The sequence below is a fragment of the Helicoverpa zea genome, chromosome 29, assembly GCF_022581195.2.
Source record: "Helicoverpa zea isolate HzStark_Cry1AcR chromosome 29, ilHelZeax1.1, whole genome shotgun sequence".
Taxonomy (NCBI): domain Eukaryota; kingdom Metazoa; phylum Arthropoda; class Insecta; order Lepidoptera; family Noctuidae; genus Helicoverpa; species Helicoverpa zea.
In genome coordinates, this window is record NC_061480.1 from 3,470,046 (window position 1) to 3,484,247 (window position 14,202).

A 14,202-nucleotide genomic window follows, 5' to 3' on the forward strand; every position below is an offset into this window, starting at 1 on the left:
TTTGTACCCTAAAGGCTCCAAAACTACTGAACCGATTTGAAAAATTCTTTCACTGTTGTAAAGCTACACTCTTCCCGAGTAACATAGGCTATATTTTAGGGTGCGTCCACATCTGGCGAATGCGCCGCGAATGTGCAGCACGCGAGCCGATCGCGAGCTGTCCGCGAGCTGCGCGCGTGCATTTTTGTTCGTGCGCCGCTTCTGCGCCGCCCGCGCGCAGCTCGCGCGCGACCTAAGCGCCGCACGCGAGCGGCGCGCAGGCGGCGCGCGACGTCTGCCATCTTCGATAGTACTGAGCCAATATACGGAACTGTAAGGGCGAGAACTGATTGCGCGCAGATCGCGCGCCGCTCGCGCGCTCTATACGAGCCTTGCGTGAGTTGCGCTAAAGAGGCGCACCGAACTATTGCAGTGACTGCACGCGCGCAGCTCGCGGACAGCTCGCGATCGGCTCGCGTGCTGCGCATTCGCGGCGCATTCGCCAGATGTGGACGCACCCTTATTCCCATACGAGCAGTAGTTCTTATGAAACCGCGGTACAACGGCTAGTATTCTATATTCTTCATGCTAGAATTCCCTTAAATAAGGTTAGCAGTACTCCCACAAGTAACTGTCGTATTAGAGCGAAATTAACATAATATTTCGCGTGACACCGCTCGCCCGCCCAGTTAGAGGCGTGATGCGGAAGTTACCCTTATTGTGTAATATCATGCTATACTGGCTTTTTGTAAGTTGGTTGTACGGGGTATTTTGTTGCTAGTTTTATGGGAGATTATGTGTGTAGAATTGTTTGGTAGTTGCTGTGTCTTAGGGAATACAGCTGTAAATGACTGTAGCTGGAATCTATGAAAAATGTTATCTGTAAGTTAAGTGTGTATAAGACATCTATATCATTATTAAAAAGATCTAAAACTCGCACCCGTAAAACTTCAAGATTGAAGTTTAAACTAATATTATAAAGCTGTTTATATCAAACTGGACTGATTAGAAAAATACTTTCCGTGTTTCTCTGATAGCTTAGTTGTCAAGAAAATATCTACAGGCTGCTTTATATCGAGACATGGATGAATATGCTTTCGATAGCTATATAATCAATAAAAATATGCGAGATAGACGACCTTACAATCAATTTTATCTAACGGTATACTTTCTACTAAAAGGATAAAGACATCTCAACCAAAATCGAAGCTGACCTTTCTCCCAACCGAAAATAGAGACGCATTTCCTTCCACATCACCACACAAGTACCTCTATATCCAGCTACCCTCACCGCTGCGTAAATAACTGACCTATATCCTACCCCCGGAATTGGGGTACTAGCGGAGACAAAGCCTTTTGTGTGCCGTACAAGTACTACCCTGCCTTTTGTGATAACCAGTGTGTTTGTTTGAAGATTTTGAGGAAGAAAGATGTGTTTCTGTTACCTATCTGATAACAAAAAAATACTGTTACTGTTACAGCCTTTTTATCGTCCCACTGCTGGGCACAGGCCTCCTCTCACATGGAAAAGGATTGAGCATTAATTAAAAAAAATACTGAAAAATATTATAGGAAGATCCTATACGTTCGTACGCCGGTTATAGCATTGAACTTAAATTTTTATGCTTTTTGTAACTTATTAACAAGAACAGAAAGTCTGCTTAAAAAAATACTGTTTATTTCGGACCAGTTACATCCATAGTAGGTTACTACAAATCTTATATTAAAATTAGTAGCTTAGACTCAGTCCAAACTATGGGGTTCCACTCTTTCTGGATGCAGCTGATTAGTATTTTTACTGAGCCTCAGTTTTATTTGACCTTTTCAACCCAGAGTTACTGTATCTAATCCAATATGCAAACTAATTAAATACCCCACAATCTAATTCCTTTTCACTAGCAAACTACCCTCATTCTACCCCCAGTACATTGAACGCTAGTCGCAATAACCCGGCCCCACGTGGGCGCCAGCAGTGCCGACGAATCAATACTACCCGCACGCGTCCGTTCTGCGTCAACTCGGAAGTTAGTTCCTTTGTTCTTTTTACGTTGAGTTTTTTGGTATTTTTGTTATCTATATACTAATGTTATTGTTTGTTAGATAGCCCATTTGTCAAGGAAAGTTATAGGCTGCTTTTGTCCTGATGCGTGAAGTATTTCGTGTAGGGTTTTGACTTTTATCTGACTCCCTCTCCAGATTCGTTAGATCCGAGTAACTAGCTTGACTTTTTGTAATAAAGGTCTATATATGTTTATACATATAGAACGGCTGAACCGATTTGGCTGAAAATTGGCAGGGAGGAAGTTTAGAGCCAGGAGAAGGACATAGGAGTTTTTGTCATCTTTCGGGAACGGGAAGCAGTACCCTCAGGACGCGGGTGAAACCGCGGGCGGAAGCTAGTTTGAAATAAAATAAGGACTGTCTTTGACCTAGATACAGCAAAAGGTAATTTCTAAAAAGGTGCAATCAATGGTCAAAAGACAGCATTCCAGATTTTCTCTTATCACGTAATTTTCTGCAGGTAATCAAATACGATTTGGTGAATAAGCAACTAGAGATAGGATAAGCTTTGTAAATAGAGGAGAAAGAACAATAGTGATAAATAAGGGTGACATAATGGACGGTCTTATCTTAATCTATGATTGCTTTGTAGCAATCTTTTGGACGCTTAGCAAAAGATAAACCTACCTTGTACACTTTATTTTATCTGTAACTAGGCAGGAATTAGACTAGCTACAATATAGCTATCTACATAAGTGATGTACCTACGTACTAGGCAATTTTTTTTCTTTACCAAAAGTGAGAGATATATTTATTTATTTAACTATGTACACAGGAAACATATGGCAGAGGAGAAGTAATGACATAAAATAGTACAAAGGTACTGCTTACTTCTAATTTATATCTTACCTACATATTGCATTATATTGAATTCGTTTTATTAATTACAATTACTAGACCTCATATTCTTAGACACACATTTAATCACACAAGTAATATTATGTATGTAATGTCGTGTATACTAAAATCAGTCCCACGTCGGGCGCCAATAGTCCGGCGCTAGGTAATCAATATGGCGCGCTATGCGTACAGTCGCTGCCGTAATGCGAATGCCGCAACTCCCCGGCAGATTACTTTGTTTTCTTTGACAAGGAGACAACAGTAGACATCCTTTAATGATGGCAGGGAGACAGTGGTCTTAACTTCAAACCTCAAATATTTATTGCGATTATGAGTGTTACATAGGTGTTATAGAATGTAGAGGTACATACATGATAGGTACCTTGTTAGGGCGCAGCAATACAATTCTGGGTTATTAACAGCCTTTTTTTGTACGCCACTTCACATAAACCATCTACTAAGTATGACGACCTCGATGGCGCAATGGTCACCATGCCGGACTGCCGAATTTGAGGTCCCGGGTTCGATTCCCGGTTCGGTCGACATTTGTGTGATGAGCATGCTTGTTGGCCGTGGTCTGGGTGTTATAATATATATTTATAAATATGTATATATGTAGCTATATGTAGTTTATCAGTTGTGTTAGCACCCATAACACAAGTTACCTAATTAATAACTTACCATGGGGCTAACCAACCGTGTGTGTAAAGGTGTCCCGACATTATTACCTATAAAAAAAAAAAAAAAAACTAAGCAGTTCGAACAAAGCCTAAACGTTTGGTTTAGTTAGCCAGTTCCCGAGTTTATACAATTACAACGAAAAGTGACATTAATTTTTATATAGAGGTATATAAATACGTACATAGATATTGAATCTCTGTCAGTGTGAAAACGAGGGAAGAAGTAGAGCCAGAACATTTTCGCAGCATTTCTTCACCAAATTCAACACAAATAACAACCATCTTCAGCTTTATATCCATACTAGCTGGTGCCCGCGACTTCGTCTGCGCGCGCAGGTTTAGTATTTCGAACAATATGTTTACAAATTGTAGCCTATGTGTTATTCTGATGTATAAGCTATATTATTGTAAAGTTTCATTAAAATCCATTCAGTAGTTTTTGCGTGAAAGAGTAACAAACATCCATACATCCATACATACAAACTTTCGCGTTTATAATATTAGTAGGATAAAATATAACAAATGACAATCACCCGGGCGAGCCACCCGTACACCGACCTCTCCGACCTTCGCACGAGGGTAGTTCGTGACGTCATATTGAGGGGTGCGTTTCTCAGAAAGCGTTTTATTAGTTTTCTTTGTGGTCGGTGTAGATGGCAATTTTGGTAGGAATTTTAGGGGTTTTTGATCTTTAAATTGATAGAAAATAAGCACCTTTTGCACACTCTTTTAGTCATATGCTGACAGAATTTCTCTCCATTTTAGTATGTATCTGCAATAAATATCATATTGAAGTGTTATACACACTTTTACACTTTTTTACACAGAACAATGAAGGAATGCTTCTGTTTACCTACTTAAAAAAAAAAAACTGGACTTGGTGTTTTGGTGAATTTCCACGGGAAGCCACATTGCAATTGGTAGCTAAAGCCAGTCAGTCATATTTTCCTTCATCATGTTTTTCACAACAAAATTAAATTACCATTATATTCTGGCTCCATACTGTAAGCCATAAAGGAGACTCCCATGGCAACACAATGCCATGTAGCTGTATGGTGGGTGAGCCCATCGATTGATTCGCGCCCAGGGTGACGTCACTGTCGTGCTTACAGGTCTCTGTAGAATGGGTATGGATTTTATATTACGAGAGGAGTTTCCATGTGTAGGGTTAAGTTAATGAGATTTAGGTTTTTAGTATTGGAGATGAATGAATGGTGGGATTTTAGTGATAGTGATTGATTTTATTATAAAATCAATTTCTGCAATAAATTCGACTACAAATGCTTTCTAGATGATAAAAATGTACGTATAAAAACACAAGAAAGCGTCAAAGGAGAACTGTTTGAAAAGATACCTCAGGAAGCAAGAGTGAAATTGAATGAACTGAAATTTCTTAAAAAAAAAAAACAAGGATTTGAAGTGAATGATTTTTAATAGAAATATGTACGATTGTGAGAAATCCATATAACTTTACTTGGCATTAGTCAAAAAGTATAGAACTCTGATCGCTTTAACGCACCCTGTGCTATCTATATCATAGGCCAGGGTGGCGAACCTTTATTGAGTTACGTGCCAAATTAAATAAAAAACAATGATATTATAGAGGCGTGCCTTTATGACAAATAGTTAACAAGAAAAGGTAAAAGATTATAAAGAAGGGAATTGTCTTTGATTTGCAAATTTTCATAAAATCTTTTAACATTAATGCTCAGATATCTTAATAAAATAGGCTCCGTTTGGAATATGGGAAATAGTTCCTATATGATCCGATTGATAACACGAGAAACATTTAATAGTAGGTTATTAAATAAAATTAATTGAAAATTTAATAAGAAATCCTACATCCTACATCCTACATCCTACATATATTATAAACGTGAATGTTTGTGAGAATGTATGGATGTATGTTTGTTATTCAATTACGCAAAAACGGCTGGACCGATTTGATTGAAATTTGGTATGTAGATAGGTGATACCCTGGATTAACACATAGGCTACTTTTTATCAACACACCACGCGGGCGAAGCCGCTGGCGGAAGCTAGTTCAAAATAATGGTGTGCCCAAATTATTTAACTGCGTGCCACTACGGGCACCCGTGCCATTGGTTCGCCATCCCTGTCATAGGCAATCTATAAATCAAGTACTTAACTATTCCTATCAATCTAACACCCAAAACCCATGAACCTTACGCTTGAAATACCACAGCTACACCGTACCAGAGTTCATAACCCCATACCATACGTTAATTAGCGTAATATTTGGCTCGAAGCCACCGTGACTCACGAGTGAATAGACCATTCATTGGAGCTGTTGGCTCGACTCACTAGCAGGGGTATGCGAATTTGTGCCACAGAGTACCCACTGTTTTGTACAGGATAAGCAGAGTTATCTGTTGAAGGCATTTTTGAGAGATCTAGTCTTTGAAATTCCCTCAAAATCAGTCTGGAAGTCGGTGATTGATACACCCGTGCATCGGAGAGCACGTTAATGTCGGTCCTGCTTGTGATTCTAAATTCTTAATACTTATGACACTATAAAAGAAAGCTATTAACTAAGTAAATAGTATAGGTACTATCTTACATTAAACGCCTTCCTCTCTTCTATCTTGCTGTGTTCATCATCCTCCGAGCCTTTTTCCCAACTATGCTGGGGTCGGCTTCCAGCCTAACCGGATGTAGCTGAGTACCAGTGTGCCACAAGGAGCGACTGCCCTATCTGACCCCCTCAACCCAGTTACCCGGGCAACCCAATACCCCTTGGTTATCTTGCTGTGTCCATCAGGGTCCATAATTGTGACAATCATTTTATTATATATTCTCCACCTAATGTACACTATGGAATCCAATAAACGATATGATATAATCTCTCCCCGTGGTGTCGGATTGTCGTCGCATCGCGCTATGAGAGTGAAAGAATGGTGAGTGCACCGCAGTCCAAGCAAATGTGCACTAACTATAATATGTCCTGTATGGCTTATCTCCTTAACAATTCGCCATTATTATTATTTTCAAAAATGTCTTGCAACAACCGTTAATGCAAAAATGATGCAAGCAGTCCAACGTAAGTTCCTCAGTTGTTATTTCTTAAGCAAATGTACTTTACTCCTACACTTACAAGTAAGGGCCTGTGACTCACGGGGCGTTGACCCCGGCGTAGGCGCACGCCGGCCAGCCTTATGTCACTGTACAAGTTATACAGAAGTACCAATACTTCTTGTAGACAAGCGAATATGAAGAAAGTTAATTAAATTATGGACAGTAAAACGAAAGTTCTTTTAAATATTATAATTTATCTTCTGGTAAAAACTGCTTTTTTCTGCCAAGTTTTGTCGTCGCAATGTACACGATCATAATAATCTACCTATTTATGTTCATACTAGACATAGAATATTGTCACATTCAAATAATGTCAACTTTCTATATCTAGTAAGAAAAATAACAGATAGATAAAATATTGGAAACCGCCGATTAACAATGATAGAATATGTGCCATTCAAGTGATAGACATGATAAATGGCTCAACGAATTTTAAGGACCCCCATTTGAAAGTGATCTTTTGTCGATTTTCTATAACTTACATCCTTGTTATGAATATTTAGGTGATCTTCACACTGCCCCGCATCACGCTGCATCTTGCGTGTCGACGCACCTACGCGCGTTCCTGCGGGAGTGCAGATCTGCATCATCGTGCGGGTTTTTCACGCACTCACGCGCGTAGGTGCGTTTCGTAGATTCACGCAAGGCGGCTTCCATTTTCAAATATACTCGTCACGCCCATTCAAAATCACGCGCGGCAATGCGGGATTCAGTGTGCCATACCTTGCGTCTCGCCCCGCACCTACGCGCGGGGGTGCGTGTTTCTCCGCATGTATGTGCGTGATCCGCATGAACGCGCGTGGATGCATTTTCAGTGTGTTGGACTATGCGTGTTTTCCATACAAACGGAGATATTTCCATACAACGGAAAAAAACGCATCCACGCACTACGCTGCATCATGCGGGGCAGTGTGATAATCGCCTTAGAGTAGGCCTTCTGCAAGTGCTGTGTAGTGACCCGATATCGAAATGTTTCCTCGATCGCCTATAGTTAAGGTCCCGGGGTAGACAGGGTTCTTGCTCCCGATTGCACTATTGCACTTTTACATTTGCAATCTGATAAACTTTGCAGAATTTTACGTAAATGATGTATGAGTAGATGTGTGCTTAAATACCCAATGCACTCTTGGACGCAAAGCCTAACTGCGATTTGTTTAAACGATTGGATGAATGTCTAGACATGGTGATTAGGTAGGAAAGTAGAACTAAGCTAGATGCGGGTGGGTGAATGCACCAAAGCTATTGAATAATAGTGTTCATCAGCCTTTTTTTATCCAACTGCAGGGCCTTATCACAGACTTTTAAAGGCCAGCTTTCTTCAAAAAAGTATTCCTTTACCGTCAGTCACTAATGTCTAAAGTTCTTCATAACTCAAAAAAAATATATTGATACTTGCTTCGCTTCCTGGGTTTCAGAATGCTTATTGGCAATTCCGAAAAAATATTATGTCTATCTTTTGTTTTATACTAACTAAGAATTTGACATTCCTTGTATGGGGCTATTGTCAAAATATTATCTCTACACACACATACATACATACTTAGAATACACATGCACACATATATAAAATATCGGGAAGGCCTCTGCCTCGAATTTTGCGGGCAGCGGGGCGGGGCAGCGGCGGCGGCGCGGGAGCGGCAGGATCTTACGCGTATATTCATATGGACCGGCCCTCGAATACAGCGGCGCGGCGGCGGGCAACGAGCGGTGCGCTCCAGTCAAGCGGTGACCGCCCGCGTTGGGCATCTGCATTGTAGGCATAGTGTTATACATTTTTTTGTGACGTATCAAAATGTGTTCGGACGTGCAAGAGCTAATTATTTCGGCCATCTTTGAGAGGACACCCATATGGAACAGCAAACACAACAGAACACAACACTACACTGCTATAGTGCCGCGCGATCTGCCCGCTAGTTTCGAGAACACGTATCCGTTGCCCGCCCCGCTCCCGCGCCGCCGCCGCTGCCGCCCCGCTGCCCGCAAAATTCGAGGCAGAGGCCGAACGGTTGTAGTTGAACTGTTTACTGTAATTTAAAACATTGATACTTACCTGATCTGAAATCAAATCTACTTGACGCTGACGCTTTACAATTGAGCCACAACCACATATAACTTGAATTATCTCAGAAAAGAGCTATTTCACGCTATCCCTGACACTTCAGTACTTCACGTCACCAATTAGTTACACATAGTAATTCTCTCGTCGAAGTTATTACGTGATAAAATGTAACGTAAACAATGCATTTGGGGCGTGTTTCCACTGTCTCGCGGGATGTTTGTGACGTCAGGAGTGGACGATAATATGTCGCATCTTGCTATATGGAAGTATGTAATGGAATAGCATTTTCACAAAGCGTAAGGAGTTATCTATACTAATATTATAAAGCTGAAGGGTTTGTTTGTTTGTTTGTTTGAACGCGCTAATCTCAGGAACTACTGGTCCGATTTGAAAAATTCTTTCAGTGTCAGATAGCCCATTTATCGAGGAAGGCTATAGGCTACTTTTTATCCGGGTTCGTGCAGAGGTTTCCACGGGATGCGGGTGAAACCGCTGGCAGAAGCTAGTAACGATATATTCAGCCATCAGTTTTATTTAAAGACTGGTGTTTGCAGACCACTCTGATAGACCCGAATTGTTATATCTGCTTAGAATTTGAGGATCTTCTTCAAATCTGTGCGTCGTATCGGTGACCTTACTACCCGACTGCAGAAAGGGCGTAATGCTTTTACTAAAATTTATACCTGTCGGTTCAAAAGTGACTGATCATGAACTTATTAATGATGGAAACGAACCACTAGTAACACATTAACTCCTTACTACCCAGATGACTCTCTCCCGATGAAAACATGTTATTACAACGACAGTGCGCATTAACAGCCTGTCCAAACAAAAACTTTTACCATCCCTAAAAGGAATTTTAATAAATTCCAACAAAAAAAAAAAACTACAAGAATTTTATTAAGACCAACCGTAGACACGACCGAAATAGACGACTGCCGAGCGTGGAATGCGCTTCCGCCAGTTCCAAATTTAAAATTTTCACCAATACTCCTTGTTGTTTACTTTTTTTTCGTTAAAGGGCGACGAGAGCGCATATTTACGGCGTAGGCCTGCCAGTTGATAAAAAGGTTTTATTTTTGATGTTGCCAGTAATATGATATTTCGTTTAATGTATTATTTTAGGCGGATATTAGAGGTATGATTAATTGGTTCCGTTATCTAAGATTATTTCGTATTATGTCACATGATTTTCGTTGTTTAGTCTATACTAATATTATAAAGAGGAAAACTTTGTTTGTTTGTTTGGTTGTAATGGATAAACTCAAAAACTACTGGACCAATTTTAAATATTCTTTCACCATTAGAAAGCTTTATTATCTGCGAGTAACATAGGCTATATTTTATCCCGGTGCGGGCAGTAGCTCCCACGGGACGCGGGTGAAACCGTGGGAAAACGGCTAGTATATTATAATTATGTTTTAAATGGTTGGTTTCTGTAACCTGTCTATATCTGTTGATTTGTAATTATGTATGTAGATTGAATTTTGACATAGCACTATACAAATAAATATGTCTTTCAATATCGAATCGCAAAACCACGGATAGATAGGTCATATGTTATAGCAATCCGCATTTAAGTAGTAGATAAATATTTTTGGTATGGTACTAAATTAATATTATCCTCCATAACCAATCGAAACCAGCAGTAATTTGTCAAAATATAATTTTCCTGTTCTGTCTCAGATCACTTAATAGTTAATTCTCGTTATAATGTAATTTATGACTGAACAGTATAGAATTGAATTTGATCGCTTTCGGAAGCTTATTGCTATTCAATTATGTGGTCAACCGCAATAAATTATATTATCTACTAGCGAGTCGACCCGGCTACGCTTGTGTGTATTGTATTACATTATCCTTACTGATAAAATATATACCTAAAAAATAACTCGGTCTGTGTGGCTTTCACGTCAAAAATACTGTATCGCATTAAATGGGTTTACAATCTAGCCTAGAGCCTGATTAAGGACAAAAGTTATTTTTTATCTGTACGGTATGTTGCATGCTAGGGACACGGGTGCATCCCGAGTAACTAGGTACTATTGAATACCACTAATTTTAGTAGCACAGTTTTGGTGTTACTCATTCTGAAGTTCTACCAAGCAAGGTGCTTTGTAAACAGTGAAGAAGCGTGCTTAAAACAGCAACAATATTAGCGAATTACCAGAAAACAAAAACCTACATTTCTGGTCCTACGTCATCCTAGTAATTAGCCTCTGTCAATTATCTGCTAAACATAGCCCTCTGGTTAGACTTGTAAAAATAACCAGACAAGCCGCAACCTTTAAAAACCTAACACCATTACTACAATCAATATAAATATACTTATAAAAAAACACACACGTACAATGGACCGTTGTCTGTCAAATATGACTTACTGTCAGTCACGGCCGGAGGTCAACGACCGGACGGGCGCCATGTTTAATTTCACTCAATTGTTGGACCCGGGGCCCGGCGCATTGATTTGTGTGAGGCCTGTTCTTCTTATGTGGTGATTTTGTGCAGGTCATAGGTAAAAGAAGACTAGACCATACTAGTATTGTTAACGGCTGTCATTTGAACATCTTCGTTAGGGATAGTCAGAAGCCAGTAAGTCTGTCTACCAGTCTTACCATAGGGGCATTAGGTTGCCCGGGTAACTGGGTTGAGAAGGTCAGATAGGCAGTCGTTCCTTGTGGCACACTGGTACTCAGCTGCATCCGGTTGGACTGGAAGCCAACCCCAACATAGTTGGGAAAAAGGAGATGATTGATACTGAAAACGGTAAAACTTCCTATGTGTTTTTGCTGAGAAGAAGTGGCGCAACAAACTCTAGCAACAATAATCTTCCTAGCCTTTTCTCAAGCTACATTAGTTTCAGCTTCCAGTCTAACCATATGCAACTTCGTACCAGTCTTTCAAACTCCCCAGCAACATGTCTGCTCACCTTTCTACCTCACAGACTAGCCAGACTCGAAGGTGCAGCGTTCGGATCGATAACAGATTACAACTATGTGGGCCACGCGGGGCTTCCCGGGTCGGTCACGGCCGGGGGTGAGGAGGGAGGGTCAGACATGCGTCCACAGACAGTTGTAGTGACCGGTGGGCGTTTGTGGCTCTTTTTGGGCTGCTATTTTGGGAAATATAGTTAAAACAAGAGACGTGTCCTTATGAAACTTAAGGATCTTGCAAATATGATTCTATGGAGAAGAACTGGCAAGAAACTCCATCTTACTCTAGGACTGAAAATGATTGGTTTTCAAACTATCATGCTGCCTGCAATAAGGTTGTGTTAGAAGATAGGCGTTAATTATTCTTATTAATTTTAATGCCTACTCTTGTGTAGAAGTTATTTCTTGAATTAAAATCGATGAGATACAATTCTTGACTCCAATATCAAATATTGTTGAAATGTCACATTCCTATAGTAACTTTCCATTTTGAAAGTTCTTATAAGCTCTAATTCACCAATTCTAATTATTCCAACACAAAGGTTTCTATACTTTTACAATTTACATCATAGACGTAGCGCAAACCATTACAGAATCAGTTGCGTAGGCAACTCACCATGATAATACCCCATAATTATATATCTGTGCTCTTGTACGCGGAAATACACAAAAAATAATTACGACGCCTTCGAGTATTAACCAGTTTTTTAGGACGGTTAAGGGGTTCAAATACTTGTTTTATAGTTAGCAGTTGAGATAGTTGAGGAGATGTTAAAATTGAATCATCATATTTCTGCCATTTATCCTTATGTGTGATGGGCTCAGTGTGTCTTCTTCTTCCATACTTCTCTGTTTGACGTCATCTCACAAATGATATTTTTTCCAGCCATATACTCTGGTACATTGTAAAGTTTTGTAGCACAAAATGATGTTTGACACTGAACCTACTTCGCGTCTATAGATTTTGGACACATCTTCATAACACGATTCCTAAGCTTCGTGGTTCGTCGGCAACATTAATTCATCATCATCATCATCATCATCAGCCTATCGCAGTTCACTGCTGGACATAGGCCTCTCCAAGTGCACGCCACTGAGATCGATTTTCGGCTTCTCGCATCCAGCTCCTACCAGCCGTCTTGCGCAAGTCATCACTCCACCGTGCCTGAGGACGTCCTTTAACATTAATTAAGTTTTCCAAATATTTTTTGTTTATATGACCTCGAAAATAGGATTTGACAAATAAGATTATCCTCTGCCCTATTTTCCTTGACAAAATGTGGCTTAGGTGTATTTAGCTACGCCTATGCTTATCCCTTCTGGGGATATATGCGAGATAATCAGTGTCCCGCTGTGACTTGAATCTTCAAAGTAAAATATTCAGTAATGATTACATTCAGCGGTTGTATACAGCGAGCGGAAATTGACTGAATAGTCTCGTCCTATTGTACCTCGTGCACTCCGCCCGAACGCAATTGTACAACGTTTTGGACACCTACAGACAAACTACGGAATAAGTAGACCTTTTGGGAGATTAGGCAGAAGTATATGATGCTGGTTTTTGCGGTTTTATTGTATTCTGGACTTTCTTCATGAATGTGCCTTCATGAACCTATCCTATATCCATATCTGGCAATTATTTTCATTCCAGACTTTATCTGAGTCGGCTGACCATCTTCGAAAAGTATCTTATATTACGGCATGAAAGTTTTACCGGTTATTTATAAAGTCTCTGATAGCCTATCAGGAATTTATCTGACAAACTAAAACTTTAGTTTCACAGGTCTCGGATAGCAATGTCTGGCAGAAATTATAAGCAGCCTTTATCTGACAGTATCGAACTAACACTTTGTCGGTAACCAGTGAAATCGGGCTAACGTATTTTCTTATATACCAACTACAAATAGAGATTTATATATTTTGCAAAATACAATCCCTTAAAAACATTACCGCTATTGTATGGCTTTAAAATCAAACCTAAAAGGATCTACAACTAAGCACAAAACATCGTCCCTCGAAACATCTTCAAAGTCAATGAATCACATCCGATATTATATTTTGTTTTGTCACCTGATCCTCTCGAACATACGCAGACTTGCGTGGGCTTTAGAACAATAACTCGTAAGGTACGTCTAGCTCATGGGCAGCAGTTTATAGCCTAGGACGAGTCAAGGGCATAGTGAATTGTCGGCACACACTAAAAGTTGGTTTTATAGCCGTGTAGGTGAGAAATATTGGACAATGTCATTGTTGATCGTTGGTGTCGTCTATAGAGGCGTTATGGAGGCTTTTTCTACACTAAATTAATGCCAGCGATTATGGAGTCTCGTAGGAAATACTTCACGTACCTGGATAAAAAGCCTATATCTCCCCAATAATTGGGTGGTCTAACACCAAAAGATGTGTGTTGATTTGAACGCAGTAATCTTAGGATCTACTAGTCTTTCTCCTTTATAAATAAAAAATCTGTCAAAAAGTCCATTTATCGAGGCAAGCCATAGGCTCCTTTTATCCAGGTACGCGAAGTAGTCTCCTTAAAACTTCTAACGGAAGT

General features: G+C 40.0%; 1 protein-coding gene across 8 annotated transcripts in view; it reads left to right on the plus strand.

The window, feature by feature from the left end:
- The window catches only part of LOC124644004 (protein hu-li tai shao), an 87,303-nt gene that overhangs the window by 43,334 nt on the left and 29,767 nt on the right, over window positions 1–14,202 (plus strand). The gene's annotated exons all lie outside the window — the stretch shown is intronic.